Source organism: Pristiophorus japonicus, chromosome 1 (assembly GCF_044704955.1).
Source record: "Pristiophorus japonicus isolate sPriJap1 chromosome 1, sPriJap1.hap1, whole genome shotgun sequence".
NCBI lineage: Eukaryota > Metazoa > Chordata > Chondrichthyes > Pristiophoridae > Pristiophorus > Pristiophorus japonicus.
In genome coordinates, this window is record NC_091977.1 from 52676941 (window position 1) to 52695462 (window position 18522).

The 18522-nt window shown below is 44.7% G+C and overlaps 1 long non-coding RNA gene across 1 annotated transcript; it reads right to left on the reverse strand.

The window, feature by feature from the left end:
* Positions 1 to 210: 210 nt before the first annotated feature.
* LOC139279401 (uncharacterized) lies at positions 211 to 13815 on the reverse strand. Its single transcript, XR_011596470.1, has 3 exons — positions 13428 to 13815; positions 4137 to 4248; positions 211 to 371 (listed from the first exon to the last, which is right to left on the reverse strand). It is a non-coding gene; the product is annotated as an uncharacterized lncRNA (long non-coding RNA).
* Between the last annotated feature and the right edge of the window lie 4707 nt (positions 13816 to 18522).

The window sequence follows — 18522 nt, forward strand, 5'->3', positions numbered from 1 at the left end:
CTTCAAGCAGGCCGAGAGACTGGTTGCAGGCGGAACACAGTTCCCACAGCACATGGAGCAGGGTAACTGGGGTGCAACAGGGCAGAGCTGAGAATGTTATTATTGCAATTGCCCTATAGATGGATTAACCCTAAATTGGAACACCGAGATCTGTTCGTATCAGCAGCTTGACATATATACAGATTCACGGGAATGGATTTACACGTTTATTTACAGGTCCCCTTTTCCATCCATGATGCACACAAAATGAACACATTAAGATAAAAAGCTTGGATATCCCTTCCGTACAGTATAGAGGGATTGATGTGTGAGGACTACTGTCATTGGATATACAGCGGATGATGTTCCATTAAACAGCACACCGACTTCACCTTGAGGAGCACAAAAAATATAATGTTGTAAATTCAGGAGTGTAATGATACAGTGAGCACTTATCGAGTTCCTTTACTTCAGAAATTGGTCTGTTTTGTTGAGGTTGATCAGGTGGCTTTGATGGAAGCCAGTGCCACCAGGACAACTACAGGCACCGCTCCCCCTCCCCTCCCCCCACTCCCCCAAGAGGCTGGCACCACTAATAACGAGAAACAGATGGCCTGTTCGAATCAAAAATGTATGTCGGTAAATTTAAATGACAATTTGGAAAGTCACATCCATCAAGTAATACCCTACCATGCTCATTGGTCATGAGAAGCTTTAAGGGACACCATGGGTCAAATTAATGTGGTCAGTGAGGCGAGTGGTAACGGTCCAGTTGTAGGCAAACAGTTGGAAAGACCCTGTCCGGTGATTTTGTGCATCTTGGACTTCTGCACGGCAGATTTTGCCAGGCCCAGAAGAAGAGCCATCGGAAGATAATCTGACCTTCTCAACCTGTGACTAAAGAGAAACAATGGCGGGGAGGGGGGGGGGAGCTGCATTCAAAAATGAAAGAGCAGACCCATCAGAAAGTGAAATAGGGGATGCAGCCTCTGGCACTGCATCTAGGTGTGGAGAAAAATGTTCCTTCTGGCTACAGAATGGACATGCTGCTAGGGCCGATGTTGGGCACCCCACGCAGTAGTTCCTGAATACAGAGCCTCTCACTGGGGACGCTTGCCCATACCAGTCAGCAAACGTTTTCTGCCGCAGGGAATCCCAGCGGAAGACAAAAGGCACCGAAGTGGAGCGTGTACAGTAGCTAAAGCCTCCGTGTCAAATCCTGAGAGACTGCTCAAATCGTGAGGTGGAGGAGTCCGAGGGAGGCTTTGGGGCCTCCCACCATTAAACAGCTCCATCGGAAAAAGGGTGCAATTAGATGGAGCCACTCTGCAGTGTTTCATATCGGTTTGAGTATGTAGTTTAGAGACATTCCCTTAACAATCAGTTAGGCAACCAGTTTGAGGCAGACTGCCCCAGCCAGCATGCTGAAGGAGATTGAAGAGGAAGTTTGTTCGTAGAGGCTGTATATAATTTCGTTTTAATACTTCAAGTAAAGTTATTTATTTTTCTTTTAAAATCTTGCGCTGCATTTAGACTGGTAGCTGCAGTATTGGTTACACCAAGACAACACCTGGGGTTTTTATGAGAACCAATTGTTGTTTTCTTGTGCTTTTCTCTTCGGTGCTTGGTACATTAGATGCGGACAGAATGTTTCTGTCAGATGCAGTTCCTGTGCCAGGAACAGCCATCCCACAACTGGGGTGTTTTAAAACCACTGACCCAATATAGTTCCTCTCTCGGTCGTTCGCTGCCTCCTACAATCTGCAGCCTTCGAAAACCCAAACTTGTTGTCACCTAACAATTACTTCTCGGTTTACCATCTTATATTTCATAAGAACATAAGAAATAGGAGCAGGAGAAGGCCATCGGCCCCTCAAGCCAGGTCCGCTATTTAATACGATCATGGCTGATCCGATCATGGACTCAGGTCCACTTCCCTGCCCGCTCCCCATAACCCCTTATTCCCTTATCATTTAAGAAACTGTCTATTTCTGTCTTAAATTTATTCAATGTCTCAGCTTCCAGAGCTCTCTGAGGCGGTGAATTCCACAGATTTACAACCCTCTGAGAGAGGAAATTTCTCCTCATCTCAGTTTTAAATGGGCAGCCCCTTATTCTAAGATCATGCTCTCTAGTTCTAGTCTCCCCTATCAGCGGAAACATCCTCTCTGCATACACCTTGTCAAGCCCCCTCATAATCTTACACGTTTCGATAAGATCACCTCTCATTCTTCTGAATTCCAATGAGTAGAGGCCCAACCTACTCAACCTTTCCTCAAGTCAATCCCCTCATCTCCAGAATCAACCTAGTGAACCTTCTCAGAACTGCCTCCAAAGCAAGTACTGCCTTTCATAAATATGGAAACCAAAACTGCACGCAGTATTACAGATGTGGCCTCACCAATACCCTTTCCAGCTGTAACAAGTCTTCCCTGCTTTTATACTCCATCCCCTTTGCAATAAAGGCCAAAATTCTATTGGCCTTCCTGATCACTTGCTGTACCTGCATACTATTCTTTTGTGTTTCATGCACAAGTACCCCCAGGTCCTGCTGTGTACTGCAGCACTTTGCAATCTTTCTCCATTTAAATAATAACTTGCTCTTTGATTTTTTTTCTGCCAAACTGCCTGACCTCACACTTTCCAACATTATGCTCCATCTGCCAAATTTTTGCCCACTCACTTAGCCTGCCTATGTCCTTTTGCAGATTTTGTGTGTCCTCCTCACACGTTGCTTTTCCTCCCATCTTTGTATCGTCGGCAAACTTGGCTACGTTACACTCTGTCCCTTCTTCCAAGTCGTTAATATAGATTGTAAATAGTTGGGGTCCCAGCACTGATCCCTGCAGCACCCCACTTGTTACTGATTGCCAACCCGAGAATGAACCATTTATCCCGACTCTCTGTTCTCTGTTAGTTAGCCAATCCTCTATCCATGCTAATATCTTACCCCCAACCCCGTGAACTTTTACCTTGTGCAGTAACCTTTTACGTAGCACCTTGTCAAATGCCTTCTGGAAGTGCAAATACACCACATCCACTGGTTCCCCTTTATCCACCCTGTTGGTTACATCCTCAAAGAATTCTAGCAAATTTGTCAAACATGACTTCCCCTTCATAAATCCACGCTGACTCTGCCTGACTGAATTTTGCTTTTCCAAATGTCCTGCTACTGCTTCTTTAATAATGGACTCCAACATTTTCCCAACCACAGATTTCCTTTTACTTTTTTCAGCCTTGATGATGTATGAGCTGTGACCAGGCTCATGCCATCAGAAGACACATGCACAGAGCTCCTCTCCCAGTCGCTCAAATGTAAATGTTTAATGGATGCAGTGTCTGTGCTATCTAAATGTTTCAGTTAGCCGCACGCAGGTTTAAAACTGCCCAAGCAGTCTGGCTCCTTGAGGTGTCAAACCGAAGTGATGTGAGAGCAACCACTCCCAAGGATGTCGCAGTGCTTCTCTTCAAAGTCAGGTCAGGTCCTGACCCTGGGTTTAAACCACAACTGTGGCATTGGTTTTGAAGTGGCAACCATAGTGTAAATGGTGACGTAGTATAAACACATCCTTGATCATAAAGAATCTTAAAGGAACATCAAACTTAAAACATTACTAGGAGTGCTGATTTGGGTGGGTGATCAATACAGCGTTATTTGAAAAGTGTGCAATGTATTCTCAGTGCAACTTTTTATGACTCTGGTAATTACCGTAATTGAAGAAATGGTCATTCCCTAACAACACATTACACATTATAAAATACTTCCTACAATTACCTGTATAGCATTTAAAATGGGAATGAAATGCTCAATTATAAGTGTGGCCATCTTGACAGAAGTTGGGGTGGTTTGGGGTAACTCCGGCACTTTCAGGACAAATAATCTATTGGTGGACAAGATCGCAGGATACTCTATGGATGAGGAAAGCCAATCAGCCCATCTTGACTCATCCATCCAGAATCTATCAGCCCTAAATTTGCCTCGTGTTAGTTTATATCCATGGCACCGTGTCCTACTCTTGCAATTTAATTGAACCTTCCAGACTTGCCTTTTCTATACCATTTGCAATCTTGAATACCTCTATAAAGATCACCTCTCAGAAGCTTCCCTTCACGGCTATAAATTCCCAAGTTCTTGCAGTCCTCAAAATGGAACTCACTTGGGGTTTTGCAGAAGCTCCTTCACCCAATGTTCCTTGCTGCTGTTAATTTCTTTCATTTTTTTTCTTGGTAAACCTTAAAGCCTATAGTGCCAAGATAATGCAACCAAGGCTGAAAACAGTAATTAAACAATTAGATGATAAATAAAGACTTGAATTTATATAGCACCTTTCATGACCTTGGGATGACCCAAATCGTTTTATAGCTAATGAAATACTTTTGAAATACTGTTGTAATGTAGGAAACACAGCAACATATTTACACACAGCAAGCTCCCACAAACAGTAATGTGTTAATGACCAGATAATCTGTTTTTAGGTGTTGGTTGAGGGATAAACATTAGCCAGGACACTCTTCTGCTCTTCTTTGAAATAGTGCTATGGAATCTTTTATGTCCACCTGGGAAGGTTTACAGAGCGTCGGTTTAACGTCTCATCCAAAAGAAGGCACCGCCGACAGTGCAGCACTCCCTCAGTAGTGCACTAGAGTGTCGGCCTAGATTTTGTCAAAAAGCAGTGGGTAGGTGACATCTAGCTTGGTTTTTAAAAGTCCTGCACGCCGTGGGAGGAAGGGAAGGGCTGAGAGATGAACTATGCTTGGTCAATAGTTTAAAAGTGTCCACTTTAGGATGGCTGTTCACAGTAATGCAGGAGCTGCATCTGACAGGAACTTTCTGTCCATTGCTAAAACACCAGGTACTAAAAAACAAATTGGAAAGGGAACAAGAATCAGTTCTGGTGTAAAGCAAGGTGAGCTGTATACGGTTTTGGAGGGACCTCAAGTCTGACCTTTTCTCCTCCCTCACAGATTGAATTCACATTTAGTTGCCATGAGTGACAATTTAGGTTTGTTTATATTATTTTCCTTACTGCTGCTTCCTAACACTTCACTCGCCCCTTCAACAGGATTTGTGTGGGCCATGAACTCCTACAGTTAGACCCACCTGGCTGACTTTAATCCACCATCTAATGATATTTGCAAGCTTTTTTAGCAAGCATTGAAACAAGCCTCTACTTGCTAAAACATTCTGCACACAAAGCCGTGGTGATATTATCCAGTGTTCGTGCTCAAAGTGTCCGTCTGTGTTGAAACAGAACACTGCTTCTTTGAATGAAAGGTTAGTCACAGTGACTCAAAAAACAGCCAATTATAGCCCGCAGTTTCCGTTCTTTTGTCCACGAGTGTAAACCACACCTGTTGTTATGTACCACTATAACACACATTTGGATTTTATCCAAAAGTTCTCTTTTTAAAAAAAAAGTAGATTGTGATTATTTTTGTCCCCCCCCCCCACCCCATCAGACACATTCCAAAACTCCCTTTCTCATCCTTCCCCCTACATATGCTGCCACATCCACATTTTCTGCTGAGGCATTTTAGCAGGAGGTTTAACACAAATGATGCAATCTCTTGGGCAGCCACTTCTGACAAGCTGCCATTTCTTTTTCTCACCCCAAAAGGGGTTGTCAAGCAGGTTCAACAAATCAGTTGAAGTGCTGCAATTCAATACAGTGTGCAAAATAAATGTGTTAGCTGCTTGCCAATCCGACAGGCAAACTTTAGTTTGAAGCTGCCAGGGTTACATTTGACGTTTTAGTTACTTTCTTTTGAACTGATCTCTCTTTGCAAATCTGTTGTGTCTCTGCAGTGTTACAGTTCCCCACTGCACAACAATGTGAACTAGTTAAAAGTTAGGAATTTCACCATTATTCGGGATCAGTGGACATTTTGGCATTACATTTCCAGGAATCAGACCAGCTCTTTGCCAATTCACCACCAGAGTGAGGTTAAGATAGTTTTACATTATGAAAATGGTCTGAGGGGATTAGTGCTCAAATGGATACCCGGGACCTAACTCCTCCATTTCCGTTTCTTTCTGCCGCCACTCCAAATCAATGCCAGAGTCGCGCAATTCACATTGCTAAATGGGAGGGAATGTGGCTCTATCCTTTTAACCTTGGCACTGCACTGAAGTGTCAGCCTAGATTGTGTGCTAAAATCTTTGCAGCGGGTCTTGAACCCCCAACTTTTTGACTCTGAGGTGAGAGTGAGCAAAGGCTGACACAGCAGTGCTGCATTTCTGCTGTTGATGGCTTATCCTCAATGTAAATCTGTCATGGAGTACTCCCGGAGTTGGTTTATCTGAATAGATTTGGAATATCTGATTGTAAGTCAGCGGATTAAACAAACAGAAAAACACACTGCCCCTCAATTCTGCTTCCAGGGGAGAACGTTTAAAAGATACATTGAACCAAGCTACCAACGAGAGCATTCCCTTTCCCACAAAAACCAAGAGGAATTAAACATGAGGGCCTTGAACGACTGTGATCTTTTTGGCAGAGCTGGGGTGCTATTGGAATAGAGAAACATAGAAACATGGAAACATAGAAAATAGGTGCAGGAGTAGGCCATTCGGCCCTTCGAGCCTGCACCGCCATTCAATGAGTTCATGGCTGAACATGCAACTTCAGTACCCCATTCCTGCTTTCTCGCCATACCCCTTGATCCCCCTAGTAGTAAGGACTTCATCTAACTCCTTTTTGAATATATTTAGTGAATTGGCCTCAACAACTTTCTGTGGTACAGAATTCCACAGGTTCACCACTCTCTGGGTGAAGAAGTTTCTCCTCATCTCGGTCCTAAATGGCTTACCACTTATCCTTAGATTGTGACCCCTGGTTCTGGACTTCCCCAACATTGGGAACATTCTTCCTGCATCTCACCTGTCTAAACCCGTCAGAATTTTAAACGTTTCTATGAGATCCCCTCTCATTCTTCTGAACTCCAGTGAATACAAGCCCCGTTGATCCAGTCTTTCTTGATATGTCAGTCCCGCCATCCCGGGAATCAGTCTGGTGAACCTTCGCTGCACTCCCTCAATATAAAGAATGTCCTTCCTCAAGTTAGGAGACCAAAATGGTACACAATACTCCAGGTGTGGCCTCACCAAGGCCCTGTACAACTGTAGTAACACCTCCCTGCCCCTGTACTCAAATCCCCTCGCTATGAAGGCCAACATGCCATTTGCTTTCTTAACCACCTGCTGTACCTGCATGCCAACCTTCGATGACTGATGTACCATGACACCCAGGTCTCGTTGCACCTCCCCTTTTCCTAATCTGTTACCATTCAGATAATAGTCTGTCTCTCTGTTTTTACCACCAAAGTGGATAACCTCACATTTATCCACATTATACTTCATCTGCCATGCATTTGCCCACTCACCTAACCTATCCAAGTTACTCTGCAACCTCATAGCATCCTCCTCGCGGCTCACACTGCCACCCAACTTAGTGTCATCCGCTAATTTGGAGATACTACATTTAATCCCCTCATCTAAACCATTAATGTACAATGTAAACAGCTGGGGCCCCAACACAGAACCTTGCGGTACCCCACTAGTCACTGCCTGCCATTCTGAAAAGTACCTATTTACTCCTACTCTTTGCTTCCTGTCTGCCAACCAATTCTCAATCCACGTCAGCACACTACCCCCAATCCCATGTGCTTTAACTTTGCACATTAATCTCTTGTGTGGGACCTTGTCGAAAGCCTTCTGAAAGTCCAAATACACCACATCAACTGGTTCTCCCTTGTCCACTCTACTGGAAACATCCTCAAAAAATTCCAGGAGATTTGTCAAGCATGATTTCACTTTCACAAATCCATGCTGACTTGGCTCTATCATGTCACCTCTTTTCAAATGTGCTGCTATGACATCCTTAATAATTGATTCCATAATTTTAGCCACTACCGATGTTAGGCTGACCGGTCTATAATTCCCTGTTTTCTCTCTCCCTCCTTTTTTAAAAAGTGGGGTTACATTGGCTACCCTCCACTCCATAGGAATGATCCAGAGTCTATGGATTGTTGGAAAATGACTGTCAATGCATCTTCTATTTCCAAGGCCACCTCCTTCAGTACTCTGGGATGCAGTCCATCAGGCCCTGGGGATTTATCGGCCTTCAATCCCAACACAATTTCCCGACTAATAAGGATTTCCCTCAGTTCCTCCTTCTTACTAGACCCTCTGACCCCTTTTATATCCGGAAGGTTGTTTGTGTCCTCCTTAGTGAATACCGAACCAAAGTACTTGTTCAATTGGTCTGCCATTTCTTTGTTCCCCGTTATGACTTCCCCTGATTCTGACTGCAAGGGACCTACGTTTGTCTTTAATAACCTTTTTCTCTTTACATATCTATAGAAGCTTTTGCAGTCCGTTTTAATGTTCCCTGCAAGCTTCCTCTCGTACTCTATTTTCCCTGCCCTAATCAAACCCTTTGTCCTCCTCTGCTGAGTTCTAAATTTCTCCCAGTCCCCGGGTTCGCTGCTATTTCTGGCCAATTTGTATGCCACTTCCTTGGCTTTAATATTATCCCTGATTTCCCTTGATAGCCACGGTTGAGCCACCTTTTACGCCAGACAGGGATGTACAATTGTTGTCGTTCATCCATGCGGTCTCTAAATGTCTGCCATTACCCATCCACAGTCAACCCCTTAAGTATCATTCACCAATCTATCCTAGCCAATTCACACCTCATACCTTCAAAGTTACCCTTCTTTAAGTTCTGGACTATGGTCTCTGAATTAACTGTTTCATTCTTCATCCTAATGTAGAATTCCACCATATTATGGTCACTCTTCCCCAAGGGGCCCCGCACAATGAGATTGCTAATTAAACCTCTCTCATTACACAACACCCAGTCTAAGATGGCCTCCCCCTCGTTGGTTCATCGACATATTGGTCTAGAAAACCATCCCTTATGCACTCCAGGAAATCCTCCTCCACCGTATTGCTTCCAGTTTGGTTAGCCCAATCTATATGCATATTAAAGTCACCCATGATAACTGCTGCACCTTTATTGCATGCACCCCTAATTTCCTGTTTGATGCCCACCCCAACATCACTACTACTGTTTGGAGGTCTGTACACAACTCCCACTATCGTTTTTTGCCCTTTGGTGTTCTGCAGCTCTACCCATATAGATTCCACATCATCCAAGCTAATATCCTTCCTTACTATTGCATTAATCTCCTCTTTAACCAGCAATGCTACCCCACCTCCTTTTCCTTTTATTCTATCCTTCCTGAATGTTGAATACCCTTGGATGTTGAGTTCCCAGCCCTGATCATCCTGGAGCCACGTCTTTGTAATCCCAATCACATCATATCTGTTAACATCTATTTGCACAGTTAATTCATCCACCATGGGATTACGGAGACGTGGCTCCAGGATAATCAGGGCTGGGAACTCAACATCCAGGGGTATTCAACATTCAGGAAAGATAGAATAAAAGGAAAAGGAGGTGGGGTAGCATTGCTGGTTAAGGAGCAAATTAAGGCAATAGTTCGGAAGGACATTAGCTTGGATGATGTGGAATCTATATGGGTAGAGCTGCAGAATACCAAAGGACAAAAAACGTTAGTGGGAGTTGTGTACAGACCTCCAAACAGTAGTAGTGATGTTGGGGAGGGCATCAAACATGAAATTAGGGGTGCGTGCAATAAAGGTGCAGCAGTTATAATGGGTGACTTTAATATGCACATAGATTGGGTTAACCAAACTGGAAGCAATACGGTAGAGGAGGATTTCCTGGAGTGCATAAGGGATGGTTTTTTAGACCAATATGTCGAGGAACCAACTAGGGGGGAGGCCATCTTAGACTGGGTAATGAGAGAGGATTAATTAGCAATCTCGTTGTGCGAGGCCCCTTGGGGAAGAGTGACCATAATATGGTGGAATTCTGCATTAGGATGGAGAATGAAACAGTTAATGCAGAGACCATGGTCCAGAACTTAAAGAAGGGTAACTTTGAAGGTATGAGGCGTGAATTGGCTAGGATAGATTGGCGAATGATACTGAAGGGGTTGACTGTGGATGGGCAATGGCAGACATTTAGAGACCGCATGGATGAACTACAACAATTGTACATTCCTGTCTGTCGTAAAAATAAAAAAGGGAAGGTGGCTCAACCGTGGCTATCAAGGGAAATCAGGGATAGCATTAAAGCCAAGGAAGTGGCATACAAATTGGCCAGAAATAGCAGCGAACCCGGGGACTGGGAGAAATTTAGAACTCAGCAGAGGAGGACAAAGGGTTTGATTAGGGCAGGGAAAATGGAGTATGAGAAGAAGCTTGCAGGGAACATTAAGACGGATTGCAAAAGTTTCTATAGATATATAAAGAGAAAAAGGTTAGTAAAGACAAACGTAGGTCCTCTGCAGTCAGAATCAGGGGAAGTCATAACGGGGAACAAAGAAATGGCGGACCAATTGAACAAGTACTTTGGTTCGGTATTCACTGAGGAGGACACAAACAACCTTCCGGATATAAAAGGGGTCGGAGGGTCTAGTAAGGAGGAGGAACTGAGGGAAATCCTTATTAGTCGGGAAATTGTGTTGGGGAAATTGATGGGATTTTAGGCCGATAAATCCCCAGGGCCTGATGGACTGCATCCCAGAGTACTTAAGGAGGTGGCCTTGGAAATAGTGGATGCATTGACAGTCATTTTCCAACAATCCATAGACTCTGGATCAGTTCCTATGGAGTGGAGGGTAGCCAATGTAACCCCACTTTTTAAAAAAGGAGGGAGAGAGAAAACAGGGAATTACAGACCGGTCAGCCTGACATCGGTAGTGGGTAAAATGATGGAATCAATTATTAAGGATGTCATAGCAGTGCATTTGGAAAGAGGTAATATGATAGGTCCAAGTCAGCATGGATTTGTGAAAGGGAAATCATGCTTGACAAATCTTCTGGAATTTTTTGAGGATGTTTCCAGTAGAGTGGACAAGGGAGAACCAGTTGATGTGGTATATTTGGACTTTCAGAAGGCTTTCGACAAGGTCCCACACAAGAGATTAATGTGCAAAGTTAAAGCACATGGGATTGGGGGTAGTGTGCTGACATGGATTGAGAACTGGTTGTCAGACAGGAAGCAAAGAGTAGGAGTAAATGGGGACTTTTCAGAATGGCAGGCAGTGACTAGTGGGGTACCGCAAGGTTCTGTGCTGGGGCCCCAGCTGTTTACACTGTACATTAATGATTTAGACGAGGGGATTAAATGTAGTATCTCCAAATTTGCGGATGACACTAAGTTGGGTGGCAGTGTGAGCTGCAAGGAGGATTCTATGAGGCTGCAGAGCGACTTGGATAGGTTAGGTGAGTGGGCAAATGCATGGCAGATGAAGTATAATGTGGATAAATGTGAGGTTATCCACTTTGGTGGTAAAAACAGAGAGACAGACTATTATCTGAATGGTGACAGATTAGGACAGGGCAGGTGCAAAGAGACCTGGGTGTCATGGTACATCAGTCATTGAAGGTTGACATGCAGGTACAGCAGGCGGTTAAGAAAGCAAATGGCATGTTGGCCTTCATAGCGAGGGGAATTGAGTACAAGGGCAGGGAGGTGTTGCTACAATTGTACAGGGCCTTGGTGAGGCCACACCTGGAGTATTGTGTAAAGTTTTGATCTCCTAACCTGAGGAAGGACATTCTTGCTATTGAGGGAGTGCAGCGAAGGTTCACCAGACTGATTCCCGGGATGGCGGAACTGACCTATCAAGAAAGACTGGATCAACTGGGCTTGTATTCACTGGAGTTCAGAAGAATGAGAGGGGACCTCATAGAAACGTTTAAAATTCTGACGGGGTTAGACAGGTTAGATGCAGGAAGAATGTTCCCAATGTTGGGGAAGTCCAGAACCAGGGGACACAGTCTAAGGATAAGGGGGAAGCCATTTAGGACCGAGATGAGGAGGAAATTCTTCACCCAGAGAGTGGTGAACCTGTGGAATTCTCTACCACAGAAAGTTGTTGAGGCCAATTCACTAAATATATTCAAAAAGAAGTTAGATGAAGTCCTTACTACTAGGGGAATCAAGGGGTATGGTGAGAAAGCAGGAATGGGGTACTGAAGTTGCATGTTCAGCCATGAACTCATTGAATGGCGGTGCAGGCTCGAAGGGCCGAATGGCCTACTCCTGCACCTATTTTCTATGTTTCTATGTTTCTCTATGTTATTACGGATACTCCTTGCATTAAGACACAAAGCCTTCAGGCTTGTTTTTTTAACACCCTTTGTCCTTTTAGAATTATGATGTAGTGTGGCCTTTTTTGTTTCTTGCCTTTGTTTATTCGACCTTCCACTATTGCTTTTTACCTTTCGACCATCTGTTTCTGACTCCATATTACTTCGCCCTATCTCGCTGCATAGGTTCCCATCCCCCTGCCATATTAGTTTCAACACTCCCGAACTGCATTAGCCAATATTACCCCCAGGACATCAGTTCCAGTCCTGCCCAAGTGCAAACCGTCCCTTTTGTACAGGTCCCACTTGCCCCAGAACTGGTTCCAATGTCCCAGGAATTTGAATCCCTCCCTCTTACACCACTGCTCAAGCCATGTATTTATTCTAACTATCCTGCTCCCTCTACTCTGATTGGCATGTGGCACTGGTAGCAATCCAGAGATTACTACCTTTGAGGTCCTACTTTTTAATTTAACTCCTAGCTGCCTAAATTCAGCTTTTAGGACCTCTTCCCGCTTCTTACCTATATCGTTGGTACCTACATGTACCACGACAACTGGCTGTTCACCCTCCCTCTCCAGAATGCTCTGCAGCCACTCCGAGACATCCTTGATCCTTGCACCAGGGAGGCAACAATACATCCTGGAGTCTCGGTTGCGACCGCAGAAACTCCTATCTATTCCCCTTACAATAGAGTCCCCTATCACTATGGCTCTCCCACTTTTTTTCCCGCCATTCTGTGCAGCAGAGCCACCCATGGTGCCATGAACCTGGCTGCTGGTGCCTTCCCCTGGTAAGTCATCTCCCCCAACAGTATCCAAAACTGTATATCTGTTTTGGAGGGCAATGACCGCAGGGGATTCCTGCGCTACCTTCCTGCTCTTGCCTTGTCTCTTGGTCACCCATTCACTGTCTGTTCTAACCCTTACCTGCGGTGTGACCAACTCACTAAATGTGCTATCCACAACATTCTCAGCATCACGCATGCTCCAGAGTGAGTCCATCCGCAGCTCCAGTGCTGTCTTGCGGTCTGTCAGGAGCTGCAGCTGGACACACTTCCTGCACACATAGTAGTTATTTCCCACATAGCACAGGAGGAGCATGACATGGGTCCGAGCTCTCCTGCCATGACTTAACCCTTAAATTAATTTACTTACTAAAATTTACTTAAACACCAAACAGCTACTTAGTAGTTCACTGCCAATTAAACCATTCTAAAAGAGAGTTATACTTACCAGCCGAACAGCCAACCACTTACCAGCTTTGCTGTGACGTCACCTCTCAATTTCGCACCCCTCTATCTTTGTCTGCAGCTGGTTGGGCTGGTCTCTGGGCCTCCGTCTCCTACTCTTGCACTCCTTATCAGCTGCTCTAGTGTCAGCACTGGTAGGAAAAACAAGACAAAACAGCACCTGCCACCTCCACTTGCCTTTAAAACTCACCCATTTACCAAACTCACGAATACCACTCTTTGCTGCTGCACTCCATGTACCTTGTTTTTCTCTGCCTAAGCCTGAAAGATTCCCAGCTATTTAACTTTTCCCCTTTAAATTAAACTGCTACTTACTTAGAAGCTACTGGCAATTGCCACTAACTATTTACTCCAGCCTCCAAATGATTTAAAGAGAATAACCCTTAAAACTCACCCACTTACCAAACTCATGCATGCCACCCTATGCTGCTGCACTCCGTGCTCTGCACGAGCTGCCTCTTTTTAAACTGGCTTTTATATCTGCTTGCAGAATGGACGGCTCCTTACTTTTGGGTGGGACCTGGTTATGGCAGGTCTCTGCTCTGTTGGGGCTTGCGCCAGGGTTTGCTCGGACTATCTGGGTGAGCTCTTCTTGCGTCTGCCCTCCCTTCAGGACGATAGCCGCGCTGAGACAGGACGATGTCACCTGTCCGAGTCCCCGCCTTTGGCCCAGCGTTACATCCGCCTGCATGAACCCTGGTGGATGTGGTGCTCAGTAAAATCAAGGGTTTCATTTATTATGGCAGTTGGTCTTTCTGGAGAAGGGCCTTATAAAATGGAGGTGTTCAACGTTTTCTGGCAGCTCTAGCTACAGTCTGCCTGCAGTCCACCTCCTGCACTGTGGCCTTTCCAAACAGTTCTCGGCACTGGTGGAGGTGCATTCACTCACATGTATTCTGCTTACCGACACTTTAAACATTTGGAATTCTTCTTTTAAATAGATAGAATGGTTAATTCCACAACATTTCTGTGAAAAAGAAGCAACAGTAGTTGGTAACTTGGCTTGAAGTCTATTTGAAAAGCTTGCCTGCGTTGTTGGCTGGTTTGAACTCTAAATTTGAACAGTGTACTACAATTACAGCAGATGTGAGATGGCCGGGTATTAAGTGGATTAAACAGGAGAAAGCAACGTGTATTTATTCATTCAATTTACTTGTTGTTATGTATGTAAACTTTACCAATGTGTAAGACTTGCCACCAGGGGGCGCACCTGTGGGAGACCCAAGGGTCACCTGCACACCCTGGGCAAGCAGGTATAAAAGGCAGTCTCGAGTTAATTAAAGAGATCAAGGTTACAACAGTTTGAACTTACAGCATACAGTTGAGTTATTCTGAACATAACAGTTGTGTACAAAGATTTCACATTAACCGATGCATTTATATTGGAAAGGCTTGAGTTATTGGAAAAGATTGTTTGGATCTCTGGACGTTCAGTCAAATGAATCACAGATAATTCAAGTGCATCTTCATCGGAAAAGAATAAGTACATCCTGGGAGGCATGGGTCCTAAAATTCCACCAGGGTTTTCCAGGTGTCCTGCCATAACATGACCAGGAGAATCCCTGTGGAAGTTCAGGGCCCTGGCAGTGTTGGATGCTAAGTTGCTAGTCTTCAGAACTGAGCACAGTGCTGATCAGCCATTACATTTTACTGTTATTTATGAGGTTACTGGCCTTCTCGCAGCTGGCAGTTTACATGAAATGTTTTGAAGGCAGTGCAATGATTATTCTAAAACTTTAGTGCAGGTCATTGCTTAGCTTGGAGCTGGCGTCAGAAGGATTGCCGGACAAATTGGCAATGATTTTGTAACCCAGTAAAATCATTTCAGAGTACAGGAATAGTGGGGCCACAGATCTTCGCCTCTCGTGGCACACTTGTGGCATTAGTTTACCGTGTAACGCAGAGGAGGGGCCTCGTCTGCCAGGTTCTAGGGGCCAGGTTATACTGGAGCATCTGCCCATCCCCAAACAATGCCCCCAAAATGTCAGAAGGGACAGGGTAGGGGTCGAAGGAATATTCACAGTGAAAGTCCCCTTGTTGTTGGCCTAATTTCTGCCATGTGCCCTGTACGCTGGGTAGAACTACGCATTCTGACACCTGGGAACCCTGGGCCAGGTCCTGGCCTGGATGCCCACCCCCCAGAATTCTGCCACTATTTCCCTTAATGTGGTGACGTCCCTTGTAAGGAGACCGATGCAGCCTATACTCATTAACAATTGGGCCAGTGGTGCTGACAGATTTCCTGGCAGCCGCCCAGATCCACATTTTCCGTGTGCCCCCTGCTTTGGCTAAACAGCTAAAATGTGCCTGTCAGCACTATTTGAAATGAGTGACCTCACCCAGACCCCCGGATACTTTGCTGGAATCAGGAGTGGAAGTAACCGGAGGGCTTTCCTTGACACTTGCACCCAGAGCAGGGATCCTTCAGATTTTCAGGCCCAAGAATTTTTAGAAACAAATCGGTGCCTTTTTGATTGATCTCCACACCAACTACATGTCTCATTATATCCCCCACCGAGGTGGGGAGGGGCAAGGCCATGAAGGGATTTAAACATGAAGATGAAAAATTAAGCACATCTTAATGTTGCACATCATAATTCCTAGGCTTGACTTTTTTTTAAACTAAGTATCTTGCCATTCCTAACAGACGATCCCCAAACACCACATTTCATTAGTATTTCAGTTCTCGGTAACTTACAATGTACTGCAACAGCATTTGCCTTATTGAGCCTTGTGAAAGACAATGTTTTCAGTCTATGCACAGAGCATTGGAACCATTGAATAAAATAAGAGACCTACCCTTGTAAACCTTAATATGACAAGAAGTTAGCGAAATCTGAAGCAGCTTTACAAAGTATAAATTAGTCAAATGTACTGGCACACACCTTGCAGTTAAGTGCACATACTTTGGTAACCGTTATTTAATTAAGTGCTTAACTGCAAAGTACAACCATTAGCCAACTGCATGAGATTACTATTAACTGTGACTATTTTCAGCCTATGATCTCAAGTGATTGAGTCCCGAGGAACAGTGCTAAGATTGAGTCATCGATGGAGATTCCCCAATTGCCTGAGATCACAAGATTAATGCAAATGTTCATCTTCCTCATCTGCAGTCAGAATCAGGGGAAGTCATAACGGGGAACAAAGAAATGGCGGACCAATTGAACAAGTACTTTGGTTCGGTATTCACTAAGGAGGACACTAACAACCTTCCGGATATAAGAGGGGTCAGAGGGTCTAGTAAGGAGGAGGAACTGAGGGAAATCCTTATTAGTCGGGAAATTGTGTTGGGGAAATTAATGGGATTGAAGGCCGATAAATCCCCAGGGCCTGATGGACTGCATCCCAGAGTACTTAAGGAGGTGGCCTTGGAAATAGCGGATGCATTGACAGTCATTTTCGAACATTCCATTGACTCTGGATCAGTTCCTATCGATTGGAGGGTAGCCAATGTAACCCCACTTTTTAAAAAAGGAGGGAGAGAGAAAACAGGGAATTATAGATCGGTAAGCCTGACATCGGTAGTGGGTAAGATGATGGAATCAATTATTAAGGATGTCATAGCAGTGCATTGGGAAAGAGGTGACATGATAGGTCCAAGTCAACATGGATTTGTGAAAGGGAAATCATGTTTGACAAATCTTCTAGAATTTTTTGAGGATGTTTCCAGTAGAGTGGACAAGGGAGAACCAGTTGATGTGTTGTATTTGGACTTTCAGAAGGCTTTTGACAAGGTCCCACACAAAAGATTAATGTGCAAAGTTAAAGCACATGGGATTGGGGGTAGTGTGCTGACATGGATTGAGAACTGGTTGTCAGGCAGGAAGCAAAGAGTAGGAATAAATGGGTACTTTTCAGAATGGCAGGCGGTGACTAGTGGGGTACCGCAAGGTTCTGTGCTGGGGCCCCAGCTGTTTACACTGTACATTAATGGTTTAGACGAGGGGATTAAATGTAGTATCTCCAAATTTGCGGATGACACTAAGTTAGGTGGCAGTGTGAGCCGCGAGGAGGATGCTATGAGGCTGCAGAGCGACTTGGATAGGTTAGGTGAGTGGGCAAATGCATGGCAGATGAAGTATAATGTGGATAAATGTGAGGTTATCCACTTTGGTGGTAAAAACAGAGAGACAGACTATTATCTGAATGGTGACAGATTATTAGGTAAAGGTGGGTTGCAACGAGACCTGGGTGTCATGGTACATCAGTCATTGAAGGTTGGCATGCAGGTACAGCAGGCGGTTAAGAAAGAAAATGGCATGTTGGCCTTCATAGCGAGGGGATTTGAGTACAGGGGCAGGGAGGTGTCGCTACAGTTGTACAGGGCATTGGTGAGGCCACACCTGGAGTATTGTGTACAGTTTTGGTCTCCTAACCTGAGGAAGGACATTCTTGCTATTGAGGGAGTGCAGCAAAGGTTCACCAGACTGATTCCCGGGATGGCGGGACTGACCTATCAAGAAAGACTGGATCAACTGGGCTTGTATTCACTGGAGTTCAGAAGAATGACAGGTTGAAACGTTTAAAATTCTGATGGGTTTAGACAGGTTAGATGCAGGAAGAATGTTCCCAATGTTGGGTAAGTCCAGAACCAGGGGTCACAGTCTAAGGATAAGGGGTAAGCCATTAAGGACCGAGATGAGGAGGAACTTCTTCACCCAGAGAGTGGTGAACCTGTGGAATTCTCTACCACAGAAAGCTGTTGAGGCCAATTCACTAAATATATTCAAAAAAGAGTTAGATGTGGTCCTTACTACTAAGGGGATCAAGGGGTATGGTGAGAAAGCAGGAATGGGGTACTGAAGTTGCATGTTCAGCCATGAACTCATTGAATGGCGGTGCAGGCTAGAAGGGCCGAATGGCCTACTCCTGCACCTATTTTCTATGTTTCTATGTTTCTATCAACACCACCGTCTCAAAAATCAACCCCTTTCCTCACCAAGATTCTTAAACATGTTGTCACCTCCCAGATCTGTGCCCACCTTTCTGTGAAACTCCCTGTTTGAATTCCTCCAGTCAAGCTCCCACCCTCCCCATCGCATTGAAACAGCGCTAACCAAAGTCACACATGGAATTCACTGTTGTAATGTAGGAAGAG